General features: G+C 41.1%; 1 long non-coding RNA gene across 3 annotated transcripts in view; it reads left to right on the top strand.

Moving 5' to 3' along the window:
- The window catches only part of LOC102403707, a 58,052-nt gene extending 32,006 nt beyond the window's left edge, over positions 1-26,046 (top strand). For all 3 annotated transcript variants that reach the window (XR_006547604.1, XR_006547605.1, XR_006547603.1), the window contains 4 exons: positions 14,568-14,703; positions 16,610-16,701; positions 19,762-19,880; positions 25,984-26,046. This is a non-coding gene — a long non-coding RNA (uncharacterized LOC102403707). The remainder of the gene's footprint in view (positions 1-14,567; positions 14,704-16,609; positions 16,702-19,761; positions 19,881-25,983) is intronic.
- The last annotated feature ends 212 nt before the right edge of the window (positions 26,047-26,258 follow it).

Below are 26,258 nucleotides of genomic sequence, written 5' to 3'. Positions count from 1 at the left end.
TTTTCAACTATTGATGCCAATTCTGAGGTACCTGGGTGTGGTTTTTAAATTTATTTATATTTATTAAAATATTAAATATTATTATACATGTTTGCTAGGCATTCTATGATCCTTTCAATCTATGATTATTTTTAATTACTAGGGACTTTCTCAGTTATTATTAATAGGTCTTCACTTATTGCCTCTCCTTTTTCTTGTCCTTTTGAGATTTTTATTAAGTTGCTATTGGCATTTCTTTTTCTGACCTTGTATCTCTTACCATTATTAGTATACCTTTCACCTCTTTATTTGTTCCAATTTGTTTGTTCGACTCTTGGCTTGTAAATTTACTCTTTGGCTTTTCTAAGTCTGTCTTTCATTATGTACATCAAGTTGTTTACTTTGACAAATACATTTCATGGACACTGTATTAGTTTTCTATCATTGCTATCGCAATTTAGCACAATCTTAATGACAGAAGTTTGTTATCTTGCAATTCTGTAGGTCAGAAGTCTGACTCAGGTCTCACCGGGTTAGAACCAAGGTGTGGCAGAGCTGTGTGGAAACCCTTGGGGGAGAATTGTCCCCAAGCTCAATTAAGTTTTTGGCAGAATTCAGGCTCGTGTGGTTGCTGGACTGAGGCTCCTGTTTCCTTGCTAGCTGTCCCCTCTCCGGTTCTGGCAGCTGCTGACACGCCTTGGCTCAGGAGTTCCTTTGTCTATAAAGCTAGCGATGTTGAGTCCTTGTCATGCCTCATCTCTCTCTCTCACAGATATTTAAAGGCTGAATTTTAAGGGGTCTTATGATTAAATTGGACCCACTTATATAACCCAGGATAACCTTCCAATCATAAAATCTGTAATCTTAATTATATCTACACTATCCCTTTTGCCAGGCTACATAGCATAGTCAGGGACCACATCTGACAGAAACCAGACAGAAAAGCAGTTGATTCTGGACTTGGGAACCCAGAGCTGAGGGTGCTGCTGAGGTTCTAGGGAGTTCTTCACCTTACTTGATACTTGGGCCTTTCACAAGGTCCTATTTCCTCTAATAACTTTTGAAGGCTGGTTGGCTGATGGAGAGTGCCCTGGGGTCTGTGCCCAGACCCAGTTCCTCTGGTATTACTGCGCTTTCATTCAGGATGTAATAAATCACTAGTATCAGTACCTTGCCTTTACATTCAGAGCTCTTACGTAAGGAGTACCTGTGCTTAGTCTCTCAGTCGTGTCTGACTCTTTGCGACCCTATGGACTGTAGCCCACCGGGCTTCTCTGTCCATGGGGATTCTCCAGGCAAGAATACTGGAGTGGGTTGCCATGCCCTCCTCCAGAGGATCTTCCTTACCCAGGGATCGAACCCAGGTCTCTCGCATTGCAGGTGGATTCTTTACTGTCTGAGCCACCAGCGAAGTGTGCCTAGTTTGCAGAATACTGAATCTTTGTTGTAATAATAGTGCGCATATTTCATTGCATTTCAAATTAAGTTACATGTTGTTCTTTATAAGGCAGGCAAACAGTTTTCTCTAGATTTCCTTTCTCACGTAATTGTTTATTCAGTCAGCGAATCTTGTCTCTTCCATCCCATCATTCCATCCTATCCCATCATCCCATCCCATTCCATCCCACACCATATTACCAACATGTATGGCTAAGTTGCTTCAGTTGTGTCTGACTCTGTGCAACCCCAGAGACAGCAGCCCACCAGGCTCCCCCGTCCCTGGGATTCTCCAGGCAAAAACACTGGAGTGGGTTGCCATTGCCTTCTCCAATGCATGAAAGTGAAAAGTAAAAGTGAAGTCGCTCAGTCGTGTCCAACTCCTAGCGACCCCATGGACTGCAGCCCACCAGGCTCCTCCGTCCATGGGATTTGCCAGGCAAGAGTACTGGAGTGGGTTGCCATTGCCTTCTCCGATTGGGTACCTCCTAAATGCCAGGCCCTATATGGGCTGTCGAGGCTACAGGGGAAAGCCTATGTCTAGTGCTTTTTGGAATCTTTGTACTGAGACATAAAGTTGCTGAGAGCAGAGACAGGACTGGTTTGAGGGATAGTGGAAGGGACCCTGGGCCATTCGCCCATTCTCAGCCCGAGCTAAGCGTATCACCCAGGCCCAGACATTCCTTGCTTGGTCTTTGGTGCACCTGGCTGTCCACTGTTTTCTGCTCCCTCTGCTCTGTACTCCGTTTACCCCGCAGGTGCTAGCGAAACCTTCCCAAGACAGCATTAATATCACAGCTCCCTGCTGTCTTCTTTCTTTGCTGATGTCCTGCTGCATACAAAAGGCCATTTCAAGTCTTTCTGCCCAAGTCCTTCTCTCCGAAGAAGGGAACAAATGCAAAATTCCATGGCCTGAGGATACAGCTCAATAGACGAATTTTTGCAAAATTGCAAAGCCGGTATTTAAACAATAAGTCCTTGTACTTGGTCTTTAAAAGACACAGGACTTTGGCATTTCGTACGTACTTCTGAATACTTTAATGTAAGTCATCTTAAAATAATTTTTGGTGAAAATTTTCAATTTCTGTACACATCCCACCACGACTCTAAAAACTTTGACCAATTAGAAATATGCATCTACTTTGCTTGTGGCTTCTCATATTCTCTGCTCCCCCCTCCCCGCTGCCCCCTGCCATGTGGACCTGGGAACTCTGAGAGCTGGACTTAATGAATGAAAACCAAAATTCTTAGCTTAGCTGTTTAGGGCCTCCAGAAATCTGCCCTCCAGACTGTTCAATTGTCTTCTCCGGATCCACCTTCTTAGAGGTGCGTATTCATGGTGGTCAGGTCACATGCAGGTCACGGTTTCTTGACCTTGAAGAGTGTGGCTTGCTACGCCCAAGGGTCATCAGTTTGGGAAAATAAAGCCGTTTCCCACAGTTTAATCCCATTACAGATGTAGCTTCGAGTACCAGTGCTTTTTATTCCTTCCTTTCCCGGCTTCCTCTTTTCTGCTCTGACTTTTCTTCCTTCCTCTCTCCTTCTTCCTTCCCTTCCTCCTCTTTACCAAAAAATCAGGTATAAATACTTATTTCTTGATCGATCATAAAACTTTTCCTACCACTGTTTCTTCCCACTCTCTATTTGTATTCAAGTGTAGGGTGACCGGCTTCCGGGTTCCTAGGTACACTTGTTATCCTTGCAAGGTTATGACTCCTATTCCTTTCACTCTCAAAAATGTCAGGGTTTGGGAGATGAGTTAAATCACAACTCTACTGTCTTATGAACCTGTTATTCCTACTAAATATGTTGCTGGAGTTGGGAACATGGAGGAATTCAGTTGGATGTGCAGGACACTTTGTGGGTAGTGACCCCTCACCCTCTCCATGCGTCAGCACTACGTTCCAGAGTTGCAGGGAATGGCTGAATTAGTTCAAAATGATCCTTTCTCCACATGCGCTACTGCTGAGGTTTTAAAATTGTGAAGATAGATACATGTGATTCCAATTTTAATAATTTAAAATACAGTAACAATTTGGTTAATATTATGGATGGGTTAATAAAACCTTTCCTGTGTGACAAGTGTGCATGGTCCTTACATGTTTTCGTTTCTTGATGGTGGGGGTGGGGGTTTGCTAACATGAACAATAATCTAACAAGTGACCACCATTTAAAACAATCTGTAACTTTGAAACTAGTTTTCCTCCCATTGTCTCCCTCTCATGATAACTTTGAGGTAGAAATCACAGCTGTTATTGTTACCTATTCTGCGGATGAAGAAACTGAGGCTTGAAGAGTTTTGTTGAGTTGCTTCTGGTCATATAGTAAGTTGGAAGTAACTAGGGCTTCTAACACTGCATTTCTTTTTAACAAGCCTAGGGTAAGCTGAGATAAAAGGTAAACTCCCTGATTTTAGTAGCTGGAAAAAACAAAGACTTCTCACATAAAATCTGCTGTGAAGTAGCAGCTTCCTTCTATCTCGTATCAATGTCACTTGGAACATTAGAATTCCAAGGTCACTGAAGCAGGAAGATAGAACCATGGAAGAGGTCCCTGGCTCTTAATGCCTTAACATGGCAGGATGCCAGTTATTGCTGCCCTTGGCTTTAGCTAGGAAAAGTCACATGACCCTGACCCAGGTATAAAGACTGGAGGATATGGTAACCCCCAACTGTTTCTGGCACAGCCACATACATATTGATCTTCTGGAAAATCTTTAATAAGTACACATATCAAGCAAAACACTATATTTTCTGAAACATGCTTTAACATTCTATAAAGAAAAAGTGGGGAGGACTGAAGGATGAAAGAATATTGGCAAAGTGTTGTTAACTGTTGAAGATGAGGGGTGAATACATGAATACATGAGAAATTATGATATTATTGTACTTTTGGGTATCTCTGAAAATTTTCATTATATACATATATTTAAATAAAAGAATACACATTGATCTAGGGGGCCCTTAATCTGTATATCTGAGGTGAATATTTAGCAAAATTTTTCCAGATAACCTGGGTTCAATCCCTGAGGGGAGAAGATCCACTGGAGAAAGGAATGGCTACTCACTCCAGTATTCTTGCCCGGAGAATACCATGAACAGAGGAGCCTGGAGGGCTACAGTCTATGCGGTCGGAAAGAGTCGACCACAACTGAGTGACTAACACTTTCATTTTCATATGGGCTTTCCTGATGTCTCAGCAATAAAGAATCTGCCTGCAAAGCAGGAGACCCTGGTTGGATCCCTGGGTCGGGAAAATTCTCTGGAGAAGGAAATGGCAACCCTCTCCAGTGTTCTTGCATGAGAAATCCCATGGACAGAGGAGCCTGGCAGGTTACCAGCCCATGGGTCTCAAAGAGTCAGAAATGACTTAGCCACTAAACCACCACTATATATATACATATATATATATATGTATACATATGTATGTATATATATATATGTATACATATATACATATTTATGTATAAATATGGGATTTATAATTTATGGGATTCCCTGGTGGCTCAGATGGTAAAGAGTCTGCCTGTAATGCAGGAAACCCGGGTTCGGTCTCTGGGTTGGGAATATCCCCTAGAGAAACAAAAGGCAACCCTCTCTAATATTTTTGCCTGGAAAATCCCATGGATGGAGGAGACTGGCAGGCTACAGTCCACAGGGTTGCAAAAAGTCAGACACGGCTGAGAGACTTCACTTTCATACTTATTTCTAGCTGTTGGAAGTTTAGTTCATGAAAATGATTGAGTTTCATTATTTGCTTTCTGATTACATGTTGAATTTTCCTTAACTTTGAGTCTTTTTGAATCTGGTAATTCTTGATGTTACGAACTAAATGTTCCTTTCCTATGAAGAAATGAAAAAATTAAATAAAACTCTGCTGGGGCCAGAATGTTAAGTCCTCTCCACTTCTGCATTTTGGAAATCTGTTGGTGTGGTTGATTTAAAAGGGCCACTGTTCCTGCAGTTTCTGCCATAGAGAATGGGCTCTATTTTCCTACCCTTGGGTTTGGACGGGCCTTGTGGCTACTTTGACCAATAGAATGCAGCAGGAAGGATCTGTAGGAGGTGTCAGCCTAGGCACAGGCTTCGGTTCTCACCGTCCAGTCACCAGCTGGCCTGTGAGGAAGCCCACGCTCGCTTGCTGGCCGTGTGACCCAGTCCACCGTGACACCGACCACAGGACACATGAGTGACAGCTGCAGTTAAGCCGCCAGACACCTACAGGTATGTGGGGGACCCTAAGTGAGGTCAACGCAAGAACCACCCCTCTGAGTCCGGCTCAAATTGTTGCCCCTCAGATTCATAAGCAAATCAAATAGCTGTTATTTTAAGCCACTGAGTTTTGGAATAGTTTGTTATGCAGCAGAAGACAAGCGATCAGAAAAAATAGTGTTCCACCCACAGGCCCCCAAGGCAATGGTTAAGATTTCAAAATGCGTTTTCTATTTTAGGGAAGCTTTTTTCTTTTTTCCCATTTCTTGAAAATCTCTGGGCAGCACAACTTAGAGATGATAAGAACTGAGTCTCAGAAGTCTCTGAGCTAAAAAAAAAAATTATCAAACTGTATTTCTCTTGGAGGGAATTGGTGTCCTTTATTCACTCAGCTTTAGTTTTATCTACTTTTATGACATCTGAATTGCACAAGGATGTGATTTAATTTTGGACTTGGAACAGAATTTACATTGGCACTGGGGGACTTTTCCTGAGAGATAAATTTCAAGGAAGCACATATTGTAATTCAAGGGAAAGTGTGAGTTTCAAACCAATATGATTTTGAGAGCAACAGAGTTGAGGGGCTGAAGACTAACTTAGTCCCCAGTGCAGTGGATATTTACCTCTTCTGGGATTAACCCAAGAGCTTCACAAGGCAGGAGATGTTCGCTACGGAGGTGATGAAAGTAAGACTGAAAAAAAAAAAAAACCTCTTTCACTTGTCCTAGTTTCTATCACAGTTGGGAGAGGTATAATGTTCTTCACGATTACACCAAGGCCCTAGATTTTAATGAAGCAAACCCTCCCTTTCCTATCAATCTTCAGTGGATCAGACAGAGAGAACCATTGTTTCCTAACCACTCTGTTCTGAGTCTCTTTGCATTTAGAGAAGTTTGAGAAAGAAACTTGGCGTTCCAGATAAAGCTTGTATATGTCCTGAAGCAGAGTAAAGCCGATTTCATGAATTCCTGAACTCCACCAGTGAGTCTGAACCACATGAATTCCTGAACTACACCAGTGAGTCTGAGCATCTTTGGGAATGATTTGCTAAACTGCTGTTTTTCAGGTTAAGGTACCTTTGCTACAGATTGAATCTTGCCTATGAGAGCCAGTCTAAAAAAGAATCATGAATTGAAATGTATCACTTTGGAGAGTGCCTTTCATCTTCAGAATACTCACTGTATATATCAGAGTTTACAATCCGGAATCTTTGACCCTTGGTAATCATTTTCAAAATATATTGTAGCCAAGAATAACTGTTTTTTCCTGCCCCTAAGAGGCTATATTAGATTTATTTTTCAGGGATGTGAATAGTTCACATCTTTTGTACTAAAAAAAAGTCATGAATGGGAACAAAGATATTTACCAGGAGAGAAGGCTGAACACTGTATGAGGGGTTGAATGGATAAAACAGGAGATTTATTCAAGCCTGGAAGCCTACTGACAAAGAAAGTGCTTTAAAGAGCAGAGAAATTCAACAAGAGGGGTTTGATGAGCTGCTTCTTTGTGCAAGGCCTTGAACCTGGGGCTGTTATGACTCCAAAAATAATGAGACACAGCTTGTCTATCCTCAGGAACTTACAGCCTATGAAGGCATGAAAGACATAATGTATATGAAAAGTTAAGAGCAATGTAACAGGGAAACACCAACAGAGCAGACTGATACATCACAGAAGTGCCAGGTAAACATGAAATGACCATATAGTGTGTGCTATAAGAACTCAGGTGCAGCAGAGATTGTTGAAGCCGGGGCCTGGGAGAAGGTCATGCATTTTATGCTGCTGGAGTGAGTTAGGATTCTGAAGAATGGACAGGATTTGGAAAAGCTGAAAGGGATGGGGGAGGTAATTCAGTCTGCAGAAGAATAGAGAAATTGGTACATGGGATGACAGAGGAAAGAGGCAAGACAATATACGACATGAAGCATATTTGGTAGACAGTGAGTAGAAGAGTTTAACTAGAACAGACTGAAGGTGTATGTTGATGGATTTTGGGGTGATGAACTGTATTTGAACCTGATTGTGGCTCACTTCTTTAGTGGTTAAGGAGTTTGATCTATATTTTCTTGGTAATTGTGATCTTATACAAATCTTTCGATCGTTTCAGACATTTGTTAAGGGACACAAAAGACTAAAGATTTTGTGGGGCCTTGATGAATGAACAGGTACTTTCTGAAGGGTTATAAGCTGAAATAAGATACATTAGTCTTTCCATCTTTGGATTAAAAAAGTGATCAGAAACCCAGCCAATCTATTAATTAAGATCAGGTTGAGAACCTCTCTACACCAAAATATGAACTTGGTTCTGTCATCTAAATTAGGTTTCTCACATGAAACTGGACAAAAAGAAATTGAACAGTAAGCTTCACCATTCTCCTCTACCCAAAAACACACATGTGCACTCAAAGATGATATTCAAAATATCCAACATTCAGAAAGTAATAGAAAACGTAGGTTACAAGTGATACATGTAGGGATACATGTGTCATTGTACTGCTTATTGAGTGATTTAAAATGAGGTGCAAATTGCTCATAAAATCATTTTACTAATTTCCAAATAATCTGTTGATGAACAGAGATGGTGATTGCAATATTTGACATGACTGTCATCCAAAAAATAATGACCTGGTCTCAACTTTGGTTTGATGAAGAAATTACATCGAATGGCACCAAACTGTTCCAAAGCGATTTCACTGAATTGTGAGCCTTTAGGCCCTTGGGGACCAGACCCTTTGTAGTGGACAGAGGAGAGAGGATGCACAGTCTGCTTTGTGGCTTGGCATCCGCTTGGGCACAGGGCTTTTCATGAAGCTGGGGCTGGCCTGAAGATCTCTGTTGCCTTCCTCCTCCCCCACTGCCCTCCAAAGGTGGCTCTCGGAGCTGGAAGCAGAGATGTGGACACCCCTTGCTTCCTCTTGTGTGCAGCATCAGCTTCCTTACCACGAGGGTTGTATTTAATGATGTTATATAAGAAGTGACCAAAACAGGACTTATATTTTCTGAGCAACGAAGGCTGCCACTTCTGCCTTGATTTCAATAGGATGGATCTGTGCCTATAACAGTGAGTTTAAAACACAAACAAAAAACAACAGAAAAACTCCTCAAGTTGTAGTAAGAGAGAACTCGGGCAAGGGCAGACCTCTATGTTAAGTCAGATGTTGGCAAAACCATGCCCAAAGGTGAATGCAGATAATTCTAACAGCAGTATAGAGAGCACATGTGTATGTGTGTGTGTGTGTGTGTGTGTGTGAGTGAGTGTGAGTGAGTGTTAATAGTTCAGTCATGTTTGTCTCTCTGCGACCTCATGGACTGTAGCCTACCAGGCTCTTCTGTCCATGGAATTCTCCAGACAAGAGTACTGGAATGGGTTGCCATTCCCTTCTCCTGGCTATCTTCCTGACCCAGGGATCGAACCCGGCTATCCCATATTGCAGGCAGATTCTTAACCCACCAAGCCACTAGGGAAGCCCCCTAGAGAGATCTGTGTCACAGAAGAGAATGCAGACTAGATGAGCTTTAGCCTCTTTCAGAAGCACTCATCATTTTTTCAATTAGGAGACTATGTTCAAAACTCAGTTACCTATCAGTGTGTATAGGAAATGGAAATTGGTTTTCTGTATAGAATAGCCTGAACTGATCTGTCATCTTTATAAAATCTCAAGGAAAATAACCCTCTTTGGATATTGCTTAATATAAATACCTGGACTAGGTAGACCATTCTTGCTATAAATGTCAAGATCAAATAAAACAGTTAAGTAGCTCCTGTTTCAACATTCTATAACCATGAAGTCTACTACAGTCTGGACACACTAATACGTTAGTGTCTGAATAGGATCACAAAGGATTATCTGGGTTCAAGATTGAGGGGTTCAATCCTTAAAGTGCTCTGTGACGACCAAAGGAAGTTGTAGGAGTACAGATCTTGGGTTCCATTCCAGAGATGCTGATTCAGCAGGGAAGGGCTCTGGAATCTTCTTTTTTTTGCAAATGCCTAACGTACTTGGCAATGGCACCCCACTCCAGTACTCTTGCTTGGAAAATCCCATGAGTGGAGGAGCCTGTTAGGCTGCAATCCATGGGGTCGCTAAGAGTCAGACATGACTGAGTGACTTCACTTTCACTTTTCACTTTCATGCATTGGAGAAGGAAATGGCAACCCACTCCAGTGTTCTTGCCTGGAGAATCCCAGGGACGGGGGAGCCTGGTGGGCTGCCGTCTATGGGGTCACACAGAGTCGGACACGACTGAAGTGACTTAGCATAGCATAGCATAGCAAGGTACTTGGCTGTCCATAGGCCCTGTGTTACCGAACCTTAAGAAACACTGAACTAAAGCTTTTAGTTTCAGGAGACTGTAATTGCAGACTTTTTGAAGGAAGGAGAGAATGATTAAGGGTGTAGGATAGAGGGAAGATAATGATGGTATTCTTGTTATCTACATCAAGAAGTGAAACCATCGGTGAGCAGCTTCCATCTTCCCAAGAACTGCCCAAACAGCCACAGTTTTCTAGAAGCTGTACAAAACAGGAAGGTTCTGCTGTTAATTTCTCACAAAGTTATAATCAGATTATGACAGAGACAGAAGGCAGGGAGAAGGGGAGAGGCGGGTGTCATCCTGCTAGTTTCTTACTTCCAAACCTATTATCATCTCTGAATGAAATGAACACACTGCCAATTCTGATTCTAGATCATTAAACAAGAATTTAAATTTAATAAAATCCCTGACTAATCCAGACAATTGGTGGCCAACTAGAAACTTTCCCATCAAATTCTTAAATAGTATTTACTTTCATAAGATGCTCATGGTTTCCAAGTCAATTATCATGCTAGAGAATACTACACATGAGTCAGAAGAAATGAGCTTGATTTACATGTAGCAACATGAGTGGATCTCAAAAACAGAAGACTGAATTGAAAAAGTAACACACAGAAGTTGATAGTAAAATACCACTTATGTATATAATATGCACACACAAAAACAATGCTATTTTTCCAGCCTGAGTACACATCTAAAAAAAAGTTGGAATGGGAATATATGTGTTAAATAGACTAAAATGAGGGCCTGTGTTGGGAAAATTAAAACTGGAGATAGACAATAAAAAGGAAAAATAATTCACACTATACCAAACCAAATAAAACCAGGGCCTTGCCACAGATAAACAATAATTGTGGATCTTGAGTTGAACAGTATGATATGGACTCAATCTGGGAACTTGGGACCTCTGAGGGACAAAAGGAAAAATGTTCACGACTTGGTCTCTGTACTTATGGAATTGCACTATAGCTGGATTACATACATGGAATAAATATGATATTGTAATAGAACAACAGTGGCCAAGGGGTAAAGAATCTGCCTGCAATGCAAGAGACACAGGAGACACGGGTTCGATTCCTGGGTCAGGAAGATCATCTGGAGAAGGAAATGGCCACCCACTCCAGTATTCTTGCCTGGAGAATTCCATGGGACAGAGGAGCCTGGTGGGCTGCTGTCCATGGGGTGACAAAAGAGTCAGACACAACCTAATGTCTAAACAACAACAACTATAGAGCCTGTCCTGGCGCAGCCATTAGCAAGCAGCCATTGCTTCGCAGTCAAGAAGCAACAGTTAGAACCAGACATGGAACAACAGACTGGTTCAAATTGGGAAAGGAGTATGTCAAAGTTGTATATTGTCACCATGATTATTTAACTTATATGCAGAGTACATCATGTGAAATGCTGGGCTGGATGAAGCACAAGCTGGAATCAAGATTGTTGGGGGAAATATCAATAACCTCAGATATGCAGATGACACCACTCTTATGGCGGAAAGTGAAGAAGAACTAAAGAGCCTCTTGAAAGTTAAAGAGGAGAGTGAAAAAATTGGCTTAAAACTCAACATTCAGAAAATGAAGATCATGGCATCTGGTCCCATCACTCCATGGCAAATAGATGGGGAAACAATGGAAACAGAGACTTTATTTTTTGGGGCTCCAAAATCACTGCAGATGGTGACTGCAGCCATGAAATTAAAAGACGCTTGCTCCTTGGAAGAAAAGCTATGATCAGCCTAGCAGAGACATATTAAAAAGCATTACTTTGCCAACAAAAGTCTGTCTAGTCAAAGCTATGATATTTCCAGTTGTCATGTATGGATGTGAGAGTAGGACTATAAAGAAAGCTGAGCGCCAGAGAATTGATGCTTTTGAACTGTGGTGTTGGAGAAGACTCTTGAGAGTCCCTTGGATTGCAAGGAGATCCAATCAGTCCATCCTAAAGGAAATCAGTCCTGAATGCTCATTAGAATGACTGATGCTGAAGGTGAAACTCCAATACTTTGGCCACCTCATGCGAAGAGTTGACTCATTGGAAAAGACTCTGATGCTGGGAGGGATTGGGGGCAGGAGGAGAAGGGGACAACAGAGGATGAGATGGCTGGATGGCATCACCAACTCGGACATGAGTTTGAGTGAACTCCGGGAGTTGGTGATGGACAGGGAGGCCTGGCGTGCTGTGATTCATGGGGTTGCAGAGTCAGACACGACTGAGTGACTGAAGTGAACTGAGCGATTTAACTGACTGACTGCTTCAGGTAACCCAACTCCACTCCCGCCCCCCACCACTCTGTTACTAGGCAGCAGTTGCCATGGGACCTTTCGTGATTCTGCCCAGCCATTGGTCGGCACTGCAGGTGCTCCTCCCCCAAGCTAGCAACTGTCACTGAACGACCATTAATGGACCTGCTCAGCCATTGGTCAGTGATGCAGTTGGTCCCTCCCCAAAGTGGCACCTGTCTGTGAGCGACAATTAGTGGGACTTTTCAGCCAAAGTTGGTAGAGTGGTGGTCGTCTAGAGGAGAGTGAGGTAAGAGGCTTCTCCCCTCCAGCTCACTTGGCCTCGGACCAGCAGGAACAGGCTGAGGGCTGTGTCCTGCTGCTCCAGAGCCCTCGCCAAGGCCACCCACTGGCTTGGCCCAGGCCTCGAGGTGGTGGTGAACTTCTCCCTGAGCTCTGCCTCTGCAACATAATGCCGGTGGCCGACTGCATGGGACAGTGGTCTGAGGGACCTGGTTCCTGCCATTTGGGCGGCCTGAGGAGCCTGAGGGCTGGCTGGTCCTGGGCACCTGGCTCCCACAGCGATGCAGCTGGGCAGGGTCTGGGGACCGGACCCTGAGGGAGCTGCCACCTGAGACCTGCTTCCTCTCAGCCAGGGCTGGACCTCAGGGTGAAAGTTGTCCCTGGGGACCTTGCCCTTACTTGTCAGAACAGAGAATAACATTCATTTGGTAGAGATTTATGAGAACTTTGTTACCTGACGGTGACCTTACTTCAAGAACCAAGGCTCTAACACCAAGACGTTTGCAACAACTCACCGTGCCCCTCCCTCATCTTTCTTAGAAAAGGGCTTTTCTGAGAACTTTCGGAGAGTTTGGGGTTTTTAAAGCATGAGCCACCCATCTCCTTGCGTTATTGTTGCTCAGTTGCTAAGTCGTGTCCGAGTCTTTGTGACCCCATGGACTGCAGCACACCAGGTTCTCTGTCCCCCACTGTCTTCCAGAGTTTGTGCAAATTCATGTCCACTGAGTCAGTGATGCTATCTAACCATCTCATCCCCTGTCACACCCTTCTTCGCTTGCCCTCAGTCTTTCCCAGGATCAGGGTCTTTTCCAGTGAGTCAGCTCTTTGCATCAGGTGGCCAAAGTATTGGAGCATCAGCTCCAGCATTAGTCCTTCCAAAGAATATTCAGGATTGATTTTCTTTAGTATTGACTGGTTGGATCTCCTTGCAGTCCAAGGACTCTCAAGAGTCTTCTCCAGCACCACAGTTCGAAAGCATCAATTCTTGGGTGCTCAGCCTTCTTTATGGTTCAACTCGCACATCCATATGTGACTACTGGAAAAACCATAGCTTTGACTATACAGACCTGTGTCTACAAAGTGATGTCTGTGATTTTAAATACACTGTCTTGTTTTGTCATAGTTTTCCTTCCAAGGAGCATGTGTTTTTTAATTTCATGGTTGCAATCACTGTCTGCAGTGACTTTGGAGCCCAAGAAAACAAAATCTGTCACTGCTTCCGTTTTTTCCCCTTCTATTTGCTAAAACCTTTCTCTGATCCAAACTCCAACATTTTGACATTTGACCCCACTGTGTGTTGGGCACACAGACTTGCATTTCAGTAGCAAAATAGTCAAGTGTTAGGCAATACCATGGAGAAGGAAATAGCAACCCACTCCAGTATTCTTGCCTGGAGAATCCCAGGGACAGAGGAGCCTAGTGGGCTGCCTTCAATGGGGTCACACAGAGTTGGACATGACTGAAGTGACTTAGCAGCAGCAGCAGCAGGCAATACCAGTGACTACTAAATAGTTCAGAGACTGGGAAAAAAAGAAAAAGAAAATTACAGAAAATTTTAAGGTGAAAGGAAAGGAAAAAGCAAACATTTGTCCATGTCTGCTAGTGGTCCTTAATGGATTTTCCTGTGTGACCATCTTTGAAAGCCTCTTATTTTCACCATTTCCTCAAGGGTCTGCAAGAATTAATACCAGTATAGATCCTCTAGGCCTATCCCAGTTTCAAAGAACTATTTTGTTCACTTTGTTCTTTTCCAGATGACTGAACTTTGCATACATGAGGACGATGTTATTTTAACCTAATTTCATATATTTATTCTTATTGTTTTTTATATTGATTTTTAAAAATATTTTTTCTGTAAGGCGAGGTAATATATGCGAAAGTTTTCCAGTGTTAAAGTGTGCTCTTCTGTCTCACATTAGTTAAGGTGATGCTACAGTAGACACACATCAGAGGTGAAGGCTCACATTGCAGTACAATGACGGTTCTCCTGGTCTACTGGCTCTTCTCCATGCAGTGATTCCGGACTTCAGTTTCCTGCAATCTTGAATCTTTGCCATGTTATACATATGAGTCTCAAATTTCTCTGGGGGACTTTTCCATTCCAGCCTGCTGGAAGGGGAAAAGAGGATGGAAAACCAGCTTTGGAGAATTTGATGGACCAAGACTGGAAGAAGTATTACATCACTTCTTCATCCCCTTGGCTAGAGCTCAGACGGAGGACTAACAAGACGGTTGTGAAAGGTAATCTTTCCATATGCTCAGCGATGTGGGGAGATGGTCTGCCATGTAACTCCTACTTATTTATTTATTTTCATTGAGCTTCCCTTGTGGGTCAGCTAGTAAAGAATCTGCCTGCAGTGCGGGAGACCTGGGTTTGATGCCTGGGTTGGGAAGATCCCCTGGAGAATTCCATGTCCTATATAGACCATGGGGTCGCAAAGAGTCGGACACGACAAAGTGACTTTCACTTTCACTTCACTTTTTTCATAAGATGTGTAGAAATAGAAAATGTTAAAACTCATAGGAAATACCCCTTTGACTTAACTTGATATGTTTGATATATTGAATCTGAAGTTGGATAAAAGGACTTGGTTGTGCCCTTGTAAAGTCTTCTTCATTAATTGATCATAAAATAAAGAAGGCTATATGAATAGCACAATTGTATGAATTGAAAAAGTTTGCAAGCCTTCACCCGAAAAATAGTCTGGCATCTGGCCAACAGGGGCACTAATCAGCCATTCACCTCTCCTTCTTAAGCTGCCTTTTCTGACTTCTCTGAGCCAATAAATATCCAGATGTCTGAATCTTCCAGTCTTGATTAAATTTTATAGATTTTACCCCTGACCTGCCCACAGGGAATAGCCTGGCCCTTTATGCCTTAGCTGTTTTCCTTGGACTCCCATTTCCTGACAGCCTGAATTTCTCTGCCTAATTGCTTCAGCCATGGCTGTGCTGGTATAGAATTTCCTTCCAACTTTTTCAAAGCAAGGATCAGCTCCCTCCTAAGTAGCTACATTCTGGGTAGTGCTATATCCTGCTTAGTATCACTTTGTTGCTATCCTCATCTCATTGTAACTATGGCATACTAATAGTTGGGATTTATATGTGAAATCCCCACAAAAGAGCTTACTATTTTATCCTGTATATGTTTGGAAGAGTGCTGAGTCATCCAGATATTTCAAATAGAAATTTAAATCTGAATCCTGTAAGAAAGTTCTCCTGGGGATATCTGCTTCAGTGTCTCTGCCACGTGTTTGGGAATTTGCTCATCATTTTTGGTAACTGTTCAAAATGTTGTGGAGGGAATGGAATCAAATTTCAACTCAGGCCTGGGAAAGTCAATGTGACTGAACACAGACTTTGTTCCTTGGATAACCTGGGGTCTAAAGTGTGTGCAGCTGGGTTATCAATTCATGATACAAATATTGGTAATATATCTTTTAATCACACTTTTACATAAACTGATTAATAATGAATAGTGCAATCATTTCCTTGCCTTTGCCTTATTATAAAGGTCAGATATTGGCAAATTACCATCTGTTGGTCAAATCTGGCCCACTGCCTATTTTGGTAAATAAAGTTTTATTGGAACATAGCAGTAGTCATCTTTTCACTTATTGTCTCTGGCCACTTTCATGCCACAACAGCATAGTTGAGTAGTTGTGACAGAGACCGTAGGGCTTCCCAGGTGGCTCAGTGGTAAAAGAGTCTGCCTGCGAATGCAGGAGACACAGGAGACCTAGGTTCAATTCCTGGGTCAGGAAGATCCCCTGGAGGAGGAAATGGCAACCCACTCCAGTATTCTTGCCTGAAAAATTCAATGGACAGAGGAGCCTGGTGGGCTATAGTCCAAGGGGTTGCAAAAGAGTCAGACACAACTGAGTGACTGAGCACACTCTACGGAGACTGTATGGCCATCACAGACTGAAATATTTATTATCTGGTCCTTTACACAAAAAGCGTGCTTATTTCTTATATGATTTATATGATTCCTAACATCCCTTACATGCTTTATATGACTTCTATGATTCCTAACACAGAATTTGGCCAGTGAGTGTGAATTTTTGATCCCATTTTCCTTTGCTTAGACTGTTGCTTCTACCTGGAGAGCTTTGACTCTCTGATCATTTATTTACTTATCCAACAGGCACTGTTCTTGGTTCTGGGTCAGTGAAGATCACACACAGAATATGCTCTGTTGGGGCTTCTGTTCTTCTGAGGTAGGAGACAAGGTTCCAGGTAAGCGAGTAGATGTGTAACATCACGTCTTCTCACGATTAGCCTCACGAAGGCAAATAAAGCAGTGCACAGGGTCTCTGCCTGTTTAATTCCTCCTCGTTTTCCAAAGTTTTGCTCAAGCCCCATTTCCTTCACGAGATGTTCCTTGGTCTCCCCATTTCGTCTTTCCCTCCCTGTTAGCTCACAGATCCTTCTATTTTGTGCTTTTTTGTGTTATTCCACTTTGAACTGGAGTTCTTTGTGGATGTTTTTCTTCGTAACCGGAGATCGTGAGCCTTAATAACAAGAGTCATATGACAACTTTTTTGTTCCCAACAGTAACTAACACAGTAACTGAAAATAGGAAATTGGTGAATATCCCCAGTTAAGTCTGGTTCTAACAATGGAGGTCTTTAGTAAAGAACAATTTAATGCACCCCCCTCACAGTCTGTAGTATTCCTGAGTTTGTGATCATCACTGTGGTCCACCAGTTGCTTACAAGAGAGGAGGAGAAAATTTCCCACTTTTTAAGGAGCTGCGATCCTTTCAGAAATTAACTACACCCATATCCTAACCATAAGTTTTATCTTCTCTTTTGATATAGAAATCAGATAAAATTTTAATTGATTATACCCTAAATTTCCCCCAGTCAGGGGGGAAAAGTCCAAGCAATCAGGCAAATAAAAGAGAGAAAGGGAGGAAGTTGCATATACCAAAGCAGTTACCAAATAGGTGATATAAATGAGAAATTCTTGGCTTTTTGTTGCTGTATTAAATCATTAAATCACACACACACACACACACCCTCCGAGTTCGTGGGCTGATCTGTCAAGAAAAAAAACAGGTTACTTTGTTGGAAAGAAGCTAGCATTGGAGGTTGCATTAATCAGTGCTTAGGGATCAGCCAATTTCTCCCCTGTGTGGGATGAATGGGGTTATTCATGAGAGGGCATCTGGGAAGGAAGTGGGGGGAGTTGTGGCTCTCTGGGCTGGCTAGTGCCTGAGAGTGGAAGGAAAATCTGTCATCAGAACAAATGAACATCAGCGAGGTGAGGGCGAAGGCCAAAGGTGCTGGTGGAAGCTGAGTGAGAAGGCAATGAAGAGCTGCAGCCTGTTAGCAATTTGCACGTTTCTCCAGGCAAAGCCAGAGACACAGAGCTGGGCTACAGATTATGAACATATCGTATTTCACTCATCACAGAAGCCTCTGCAGAAAAGACCCAAGTCTGTAACCCTTGGCCTGGAAGAGACTAATTTTATTATTGCCTCATTCTCTTCAGCATCATCACCAATGTCCCCCAGTGTTTCTCAGCACTGACTGGGGGGAAAGAGCCGGTATGGAGGTCTTGTAATGCCTAATAAAATCGTACAACTCCTAGATACTTGTAGCTTCTATCTCAGGACACCCAAGTGCTACTGAACTAGAAAGTCTGGAAACTTCTGTTGATGATGAGAGTGAATTGGAGACAAGGCAGCAGTCCCCCTGCTGTGGGGCCTTGGATAAGATCCTCTCCTCAGCCCACAGTGTAAACCTTCCCTTTGAACTTGACCCATGCTCATTCCCACTCTGCTACAACCACATATCCTTGAAAAAAGCAATCAAGGACTCTGGTCTCTTGGAATTCAGACTGTGTTTTTGAGAACAAACTGTTTTCTGGGACAACCTGCAGGCACCTGGGCTAGGAGTGCCCCCTGGGACAGACAGTGCAGTGGTTGGTTAGGCAGTGGGCTTGACTGCTTGTAGGTTTCTCTCACTGTGTATTTAAAGTCTTTCCCATGAAGGTTGTACCTCTAGATCCTCATGTCTTTGCATATTTATAAAATGAGACTGATTCCATTCCTAAGATCCTATGCTCATGTTTCTAGTACAGTCTAAATTCCCCAACTGAGTCCATAGGAAAAACAAAGTGTAATCTTTGGAAGGTGAACACTATCACTGTGAACTTGAGCTATCTATAGTGACAGTCACAGCATTTGTCCTGTAGTAAATATAAGTGCATTTGTCCCATGATATAGATACTACTGTTATAAAAATGGGCCTCCCAGGTGGCGCTAGTGGTAAAGAACCTGCTTGTCAGTGCGGGAAACATAAGAGACATAGGTTCAGTCTCTGGGTGGGGAAGATCCCCTGGAGTGGGAAATGGCAACCCACTCCAGCATTCTTGCCTGGAGAATCCCCTGGACAGAGGAGTCTGACGGGCTAGTCCAGGGGTCACAAAGAGTTGGACACGACTGGAGCAACTTAGCGTAGCACAACACATTATAATAATAGCTATCATTAATCAATAACTTACTATGTGCCTGATACTGCCATAGAGTTAGCTAACACATCCATCATCTTACATAATTACATTTTTTTTTTTGTGGTGAGAACAACAAAGATCTACTCTTTTAGCAACTTTTAGGTGTATAATACAATATTATTACGTATAGCCAGCAGTACATTGTACATTAGACTCCCAGAATTTATTTGTCTTACTACTTTGACCAACGTTTCACATCTACCTCCTTATCCCACCTCCCAGCTCCCGGCTAGTACCATTCTACTGTGTCTCTGTGAATTCAGCTTTTTAGATTCCACGTATCTGCTATTGCTGCTAAGTCACTTCAGTCGTGTCCGACTATGTGCGACCCCATAGACGGCAGCCCACCAGGCTCCCCCGTCCCTAGGATTCTCCAGGCAAGAACACTGGAGTGGGTTGCCATTTCCTTCTCCAATGCATGAAAGTGAAAAGTAAAAGTCAAGTCGCTCAGTCGTGCCCGACTCTTAGCGACCCCATGGACTGCAGCCTACCAGGCTCCTCCGCCCATGGGATTTTCCAGGCAAGAGTACTGGAGTGGGGTGCCACTGCCTTCTCCGAGATTCCACGTATAGATAATGATATATAATGATATTTGTCTTCCTCTGTCTGACATTTTATTTATTTATTTATTATTACTTACTAATTATTAACTTAGCATAATACCCTAAAGGTCCATCCATGTTGTTATAAATGGCAGAATTTCCTTCTTTCTCATATATAAATATAAATATATATAATATGAATATGTATATCTTCTTTGTCCATTTATCTGTTTAGGGACACAGACATTTGGGTTGTTTCTATATATTGATTACTGTGAATTTTGAACAATGCTGCAACAAATATGGGAATACAGATAAAAACATGCAAAGTAACATTTGCGATAACACTATGAGGTAAGTACTAATATTCTTCCCTTTTTATAGATGGGGAACGTGAGGCTTAGGTTAAATATCTTTCCCAAAGACTCATAGTCAGAATCTGCAAAGCTAATTCCAGAACCCAGGCTCTTGGCTTCTGTGTTATAATTGCTCCAGTTCACACAGCCTAAAAGAGGGAGAGTAACAGAGGTTCAGGTGCCGGCGGCTGGACTCAGAGGCGCCACTCTTTTTCAGTGCACTGTTTTCCTTTGTGTCTGTGTTTACATGTGTTTTCACCAGATTTGCTGCACTGAGTGGTTGCTCTTTTTCTTCTTGGGGACAAGTGGACGTCAGGAGAACTCACCGCCTGATGCTTAGTAACTGTGCATTTTACAGTGTAGGTTAGCTCTGTGCATTTATGGAAGAATGAGACATGGCAGTGAGATGTAGAAATAGTCATAGGCACTTTAAAAACTGTGCATTTGTTGTAAACTGTGGCAGGGAGATCGCAGTTTTATCTGTTTCAAACACCGTGAAGTTGCATTGACCTTTTTTGATCCTGTGTAACAGTGGACTCAACTCTAGGTAGAAAAAGAAAATTGCAGTCAGTGGAGAAAGAGCATTGTCAATTCTGTTTTACCTGAAGTGATTAACTTATTACCATTAGATATAATTTATGAATAACTGCAGGTTACCTTCTATGACTTACCCGTTATCTGAAATGTTTCATATTTCAAGCTGCTTTGGCCAGATCTGTTCTAAAAGAATTTAACAGTAAGAGAAAGAGTGAATTTTTATCTTATTTGAAATATCTTCTTCCTTGTGATTAACCAGCAGAGAGGTTTTCTGTTTAGCTAACAAAGAAAAAGGAGCTTATAATATAGTATCCAGAATTTGAGATCCCAGTAACGTGCTTCATAATTTTCCTTTAATATAAGCAAAATGATCCACTCTCTGATTTACTAGTTTCCACTTTCAAAGAGGCTTAGTTCAGTTCAGTCATTCAGCTGTGTCCGACTCTTTGCAACCTCATGGACTGCAGCACACTAGGCCTCCCTGTCCATCACCAACTCCTGGAATTTACTCAAACTCATGTCCATTGAGTTGGTGATGCCATCCAACCATCTCATCCTCTGTCATCCCCTTCTTCTCCCGCCTTCAAAGAGGTGGCATATGCTATTTCCACAGCATTTGCCAGAGGTTTGTTTAACCCATGTCTTGATTTGCATCTAGAATTGCACAGTGTAAATTACCAAGTAGACCCTGAGTAACATGGTGGAATGAGATTCTTTAGATTCTGAATGCAGTCTCTTAACCCTCAGCTTCCTGTTTCTATCTGTTCCATCTATAAGCCTGTAGGAAGGCTGCTGAAACCTTTGGGATAGTGGTGCAGGTAATGGTGATTAGTTCAACAAATGTTTTTGGCTGCCTTCCAGAGACACGGTCAGTAGAACTTCCTGGCTGCCTTGGAGTTTGGTGGGTCCTCCGTGACCAGTTCTGGCAAATGTGTTAAGTTTGGAAGTGTGTGTTATTACACAGGGCATCGCATTGGCAGAGCATCACCCTCCAGAGCTCTTTTTCCATCTGCTGTGGACCAGCAATGAGCCTTCTACATCTGTCCTGTTAGCCTTGTTCCTAGAATGGGGACTTCATGGAAAAATGCTGACACAAAGGATATATAACATGAGCAAGAAATCGATTTTTTTTTTTTTTTAAGTACGGGGGTTTGTTAGCAGAACAGAAACCAGCCTATCATGAGGCCAGAGTTATCTGTTAGAATATTGTATGGAACTAGCTAAGCCCAAGAATCCTCATCAGGATAGTCCTGAAGAACAAGGTGCTGGGATGGGCAGGCTCTCCTTTTGTATTAAAATAAAGCATATTATTATAAAGCTGTGTTAATTAAACCAGTACAGTATTGTTAAGGTGATAAATAAAATGGCCAATGAAAGAAAAGTGAGAGTTCAGAGCAGTCTCAAACTTATTGGGGAATTGTATATTTGATATAGTAATGTTGCAGATTGTTAAGGAAAAATAGAAAAGTCAAGAAATGGTGCTGGGAAAGTTGGTGTTCCAAATGGAAAAAAATGAATTTAGCACTCTATCTTGTACACAAAAATCAATTCACATGTAGGTTAAATAGCTATATGTGAAAGATAAAATTTTTAAACTTATGAGGCTTTGAGTTGAGAAGGAATTTTTAAAAGAGAAATAAAAGATTGATAAATTAGATTATATAAAAATTAAGAAATCAAAAGCCTTTATAAAAATTTATGAAAAAGAAGCCACCACAGCAAATGAATATAATTTGCAAAGGATTACATATCAGAAAGAAAAAGATAACTGTGTAATAATTCAGTTCATAGGAAAAAACTTTAAGCCATTTCACAGAAGAGGGAATACAAATGCCAAATAGATACAAGAAAAGACATTTACTTCATTAGTTATCAGAAGAATGCAAATTAAGTACACATAAGCACTCAAAAATTTAGAAGTTATACCAAGTTGTTATACCACTTGTTATACCAAGTGTAGGTAAGGATGTGGATATATATGAATTCTCATGTACTCCTTATAGAGGTGTAGGTAGTTAATAACACTTTGGAAAACAAGTTTTCATTCTCTGTAAAGCCAAACATTTCATTTCTCTACAAATGAGCAATTTCAGTCATAATTTGTCATGAAGAAATACTCTAAATATGTATACTAAGACATATTCAATGGTATAGCCATTAGGGAAAGCAGTTTGGAAGTGCCCCCTAGAATTACAAATGGAATTACTGTATGATCCAGCAATTCCACTTGTGGGTATATATGCCAAAGAAATGAAATCAATATCTCAAAGAGATATCCGCATTCCTCTGTTCATTGCAGCAGTATACAGAATCATCCTGTGTTCATTGACAAATGAATGGATTAAGAAATGGGTCTCTCTCTAAGTATGTATGTATGTGTGTGTGTGTGTGTGTGTGTGTGTGTGTCTGCTCTTAGTCATATTCAACTCTTTTCAACCCCATGGACTGTAGGCTGCCAGGCTCCTCTGTCCATGGAATTTTCCAGGCAACAATACTGGAGTATTCGATCTATATAAATACATGTATAATATTCAGCCAGTTATTTATGACAATATGGATGAAACCAGCGGACATTATACTAAGTGAAATAAGCCAGGAACAAATAATGCATGATCTCACTTATACATGGAATCTAAAAAAATTGAATTCGCAGAAGCATAGAGTAGAATTGTGGTTTTCAGGGGCTAGAGGATAGGAGAAATGGGGAGATGTTGGTAAAAGAGTACAAGCTTTCAATTATGCAGGATGGGAAATTTTGGAGAGCTAATAGCATAGTGATTATACTTATAAAATACTGTATTTTATAGTTGAAATTTACTGAGAGTACATCTTAAGTATTCTCATAACATACACACACAAAGTGGTAACTATGTGAGGTGGTGGATATGTTAATTAGCTTTATTGTGGTTATTTTACAATGCATGTATACATCAAAGCATTGTAAATATACCATAAATACATACAATTTTTATTTATCAATTATACTTCAATAAACATTGGGGAGGTGGAAAGATACATGCAATACTGTTCATGGCAACACTGTAAGAGCAAAAATACTAAAGTCAAACAAGTCAACATGCCCATTGACAGGAACATAATTAATTGTGGAATGGCTTTAAATGGAATATTATACATCAGTGAAAACTACATGTATCATCTGTGTATCATATTTGTTTGATTTATGTATAATTATGAATGATGAATATTTGAATAAGGAAAATAAGTCATAGAATAATACATACAGAATGAAACCATTTTTGAATGCTTAAAAACAAGAACAACTATGTAGAGAAAGAAGCTGGAGAATGAATGAGCAAGGGTAACAGCACATGAAGCTACAGCGATTTTGATAATACTCCAAGTGTTTAGTAGATGATAGATCCATACGTGTTTGTTTTATTAGAATATTTTCTCCTTTATTTATATGTCACATATGTAACAGATCTTATTAAATAATTTTTCCTAAAGATCTTATATATGTCCAGTGAAGTATTTAAATAAGTGTCCAGTGAAGGTAGAACAAAAGATACATCTTCATTGGAAACCTCTTTCCAGCAACATGTTAAACACCTTTGAACAGTGTTCCCAAATACAGTTGCTTTTCCCAACATTTTTTCATTTCTGATTCTGACATTCATGAATGTCTCTGAAATCCTTGGATAACAGAAGAAGGGCCCTTCCCTGGCAACATATTCTTTTCCTCCTTTTCTTTCTCTTTCTTCTCTTCCTTTCTCTTTTTCTTTTCATTTAAAAAGTTCAACTGAATCACAGATACTTTGTTGCTTTAATAGTTGTTATTATTTTTCTTCCTTAGACATGCATCATTTCTAAGACATTTGCTTCTAAAGTACTTTTTTGGTCAACACGAAGTACCTTTCCCAGATGATAGCTTGTCTTCTCAATATTTTCATTTGAAAATAGTTTTCAGATAATTCTTTCCTGCCTCTGTGTCAGTGTCTGCAGTTTCCCTGGACCACCACTAACTGCAATAGCCCACGTTCACATAGCACATACTACACTCTAGCTTCTACTCTTAGTGTTATCTCATTCAGTCCTCACAAACCTCGCTAGTATTATCCCCATATTGCATATGAGAAAGTTAAGGCATGAAGAGGTTAAAAATCACCAGTGGCAAAGCTGGGATTCAAACCAAGTGGTCAAGATGCAGTTTCCATGTTTCTAACTAACTACCATATCACCACACCCACTCCGTGCTTTTAGAGCAACCAGATTTCTGTCAGAAGCAATAAAATTATCTATTGCTTTCAAAAAAATTTTCCACTGGGCATCTTCCAACATGCCTGTATTGAATTTATCTCTGGATGAGATGCAAGCCTTTACCAAGAGTGTTGCCTAGTTTTCAACTATTGGATTGTTCTATCTGATCCTGAAATATGCAAACCTAGCTAGCATAGCCTGCTAGACTAGTTTGGATACAAATAAAGTTCTGTCTTTTTTTAAAAAAAATCATCAAACTCAATTGTCATTGTATCTGTAATACACTTACCTGATTCAAAATTCTGAAATTGCAAAAAAGACTATGCAGTCTGAAATAGTTCCCTCATGCACCTTTCACCCAGGCTCCCAGATTCTCCGTGCAAAAGTTTATTCTACCGTGCAATAAACTTTTCCAGTTTCTTGCACACAGCAGAGAGAACTTCTTACAAAATTGATTTATTTTTAATTGGACAATAAGGGCTTTATATTACTGTGTTGACTTCTGCCATACATCAACATGAATCAGCCATAGGTATACCTATGTCCCCTCTGTCTTGAACCTCCCTCCCACCTCCCACCCAATCCCACCCCTCTAGGTTGTCACAGACAACCTGTTTGAGCTTCCTGCATCATACAGCAAATTCCCACGGCTATCTGTTTTCCATATGGTAATGTGTATGTTTCAATGCTCCTCTCTCACTTCATCCCACCCTCTTCTTCTCCCACTGGGTTCACAAAGTCTGTTCTCTAGGTCTGCATCTCCATTGCTGCCTTACAAATAGGTTCACCAGTACCGTTTTTCTAGATTCCATACATATTTATTAATATATGATATTTGTTTTTCTCTAACTTACTTCACTCTGTATCATAGGCTGTATGTTCATCTACCTCATTAGAACTGAGCCAAATGTGTTTCTTTTTAGGCTGAGTAACATTCCATTCTATACACATACCATAACTTCTTTATACATTCATCTCTCGATGGACATCTAGGTTGCTTCCGTGTCCTAGCTAACTTAGTGCTGCAATGAACATTAAAAAGACAACATGCGTCTTTTTAAATTATGGTTTCCTTAGGGTATATGCCCAGTAACAGAATTGTGTCATATGGTAGTTTTATTCCTAATTTTTAAAGGGCTCTCCAGCCTGTTCTCCATAGTGGCTGTATCAATCTATATTCCCACCAACAAGGCAAGAAAGTTCTGTTTTCCCCACACCCTCTCCAGCATTTATTGTTTGTAAACTTTTTGGTGATGGTCATTCTGACCCATGTGAAGTGGTATTGCATTGTAATTGTGATATTGCATTGTAGTTTTGATTTGCATTTCTCTAATACTTATATGCAGAGTACATCATGAGAAACACTGGGCTGGAAGAAGCACAAGCTGGAATCAAGATTGCTGGGAGAAATATCAATAACGTCAGATATACAGATGACACCACTCTTATGGCAGAAAGTGAAGAGGAACTAAAAAGCCTCTTGATGAAAGTGAAAGAGGAGAGTGAAAAAGTTGGCTTAAAGCTCAACATTCAGAAAACGAAGATCATGGCATCTGGTCCCATCACTTCATGGGAAATAGATGGAGAAACAGTGGCAACAGTGTCAGACTTTATTTTTCTG

Source organism: Bubalus bubalis, chromosome 22 (genome assembly GCF_019923935.1).
Source record: "Bubalus bubalis isolate 160015118507 breed Murrah chromosome 22, NDDB_SH_1, whole genome shotgun sequence".
In the NCBI taxonomy this organism is placed as follows: Eukaryota; Metazoa; Chordata; class Mammalia; order Artiodactyla; family Bovidae; genus Bubalus; species Bubalus bubalis.
This window is presented reverse-complemented; position numbering and strand designations above follow the sequence as displayed.